This window comes from Triticum aestivum, chromosome 6B (assembly GCF_018294505.1).
Source record: "Triticum aestivum cultivar Chinese Spring chromosome 6B, IWGSC CS RefSeq v2.1, whole genome shotgun sequence".
NCBI lineage: Eukaryota > Viridiplantae > Streptophyta > Magnoliopsida > Poales > Poaceae > Triticum > Triticum aestivum.
In genome coordinates, this window is record NC_057810.1 from 111,659,404 (window position 1) to 111,662,040 (window position 2,637).

A 2,637-nucleotide genomic window follows, 5' to 3' on the forward strand; every position below is an offset into this window, starting at 1 on the left:
CCGCGCGGGTGCGGCGATGGCTGGCGGCGGAGTGGTGACGTGGCAGCTCATGGTTGGCTGCGGCGGCGGGGCGGACGTGTCTGGCGAGGGAGCGGACATGTCCGGCGGCGCGAGGGGAGCGGGCTAGGGTTTGGACTGCGGAAAATGGAAGGGGAGGGCATATTTATAGGTAGAGGGAGCTAGGAGTGTCCAAATGAGGCACGGTTTTTGGCCACGCGATCGTGATCGAACGACCGAGAGCATGGAGGGGAGTTAGATGGGTTTTGGGCCACTTTGGAAGGTTGTTGGGCTGCAAAGAGAAAGGGGGGTTTCGGGCTACGCGGTTAACCGTTGGAGTATCAAACGGACTCCAAATGGCACGAAACTTGACAGGCGGTCTACCGGTGGTATACCAAGGCCGCTTGGTAATCCTCGGGCCATTCCGAGAACGTTCAACACCGGCTCACGAAAACAAGGTCTGAGAGGGGCCACGGGAGCGCGCGAGAGGTCCGGACTCCGAACGGACAACAGAGAGAACCGGGAGAACCCGAACGGATGCAAGTTTTGAAAAACATGCAGATAAAATGGAGATGATGACATGACAAAATGAACACGCAAGAAAATGACATGGCAACAATGGCGAATAACTGGCGGACACCTGGCGCATCGAACTTGGGGCGTTACAACACTCCTCCACTAACAAGACATCTCTTCCCGAGATCTAAGGACCGAGACGAAAGGGAAAAAGGGAAGAGGTGAAACAAGAACTCAAGAGAAAAGGCAAAGAATCGAGAGCATTCTAGAAGAAGAGAGGAACGACAAGAATGACGAGAATCGAAAGCTCACGGAATCAGATAGACTATGAAACCACTCCGGTTAGATCAAGATAAGAAACGAATAAGACTAGAAGGATTTAGGCAACACTACGGGTAAACAAGGAGAGGATCGAATCATGAACTAGAGAAGATGGAATGATACTTGATGAAGACATGATACAAAACCTCCGGAAATAATTGAAAGAGAATTGAATGAGAAGAACTTAGAAGGAAAGGTTCAACGGAGTTGTTGAGAAAATCAACAACGAAAGAATAAGCTTGTCGTGGACTTATGGGTAACATCTCAAAATTATGAGTTGATCACCGACCACAAGCGGGGAAGATTAAATAGCTGAGGAGAACGAAGAAATGCAGAACTCCACTTCAAAAGAATAAGGAGAATTAATTACACTTTGAGACGCGAGAAGAAGGATACTTGAATTCCACCAACAAGATTCTTGATGAACACTTGAGAAATGAATTAAATTATGAAGAACCACCATGAAGAACTCCGGTAATAAAAAGGATGATGAGATAGAATTGAGGGATGAATAGAATAAGATTAGCCTTGCGACGATTTAGATGGAGGTTCCAACGAAATGTCCTAGGAAATTTTGAACTCCGGAAAAGAAAAGACGAAAAGACTTGGAACTAGAATTTTTTCCTCACGAACAAACTCCGAAGGAAGGGATTAATCACTTTGATGAAATAAGAATAAGATTTATTGTATGCTTATCCTTCATCAAATTAATTTGATGACAAGCAATGGACTTTACATACTACTTATTCTTCTTGTCAAAAGGATTGAGGGGGATAGCACAAAACTTGAGAGAGTCTTCATGAACCACCGGTAGGATTGAAAAGAACGAATGAATTAAAATGATGACAAAGGAAAAAGAATCTGAAGGAACCACCATAAGAATTCGAAAATGAATGATGAAAGAGAATGAATCACCGGGAAGAATTAGAAGAACCAATATGCTCGAGGGGATTCAGATACAAGAGAACGGGAAGAAGTCGAGCTCATTAAAGAACACTTGAATGAAGCACCGGGATAATTAGATGACGATAGCTGGAATGATGGCCTCCGGTGAAAAGAAAAAGAAGACAACTCCTGACATACTCTGGATGGGTAAGAAAAGAATATCTGACAAATGGAATAATTCGAGAGGATAACATAAAGCTAGAACCATGAAACTTCAAGAGAACGGACAACATTGAGAGGAAAAACTCTTCTTTGGTCTTCAAATGACGACGAGAAACACCACCAAAATTACTGAGATACTCCGGGAGAATGGAACGCAGAGAGGTTGAACCAACAATGAAAAGAGTTTGAAATTGATCTTGGAGAAGGCATGTGACTGATGGAATCCATTCTTAGGTCACACTTGAAAAGAATTGAGAATAACTCCGGGGGAATTAGAAGAGTCATGTAAGATCCTGGGAAAAAACCTATGGGTTAGGGCCCACTAGAGAGAAAACACCGTCGGAAAGGGATGACGAACAGATAGATGAAGCACCGGAACAATTGAAATATTTGAATGAGTCGATAACCTTGAATTAATTGGAACACAGACAAATCTCCTGAGATGTCTTGAACACTCCGGAAGGATAAATTGGCGAGAGGCAAACGAGCAGGGAAAACACTTGAGCCGAGGAAAAGAATATAATCACTACCAAAAATTAGAATTGAAATCACCGGAGAAGAAAAGAGATGAAGAATGTCCACCGAGACAAGAATTCACCAGTTGAAATGATTTAGGGAAGACTGAAGAGGCTCCACACGAATGAAAATTGATGTTCGAAAAAGACTCAGGCTCCGGGAAGAAGAGGGTGGGAGGGC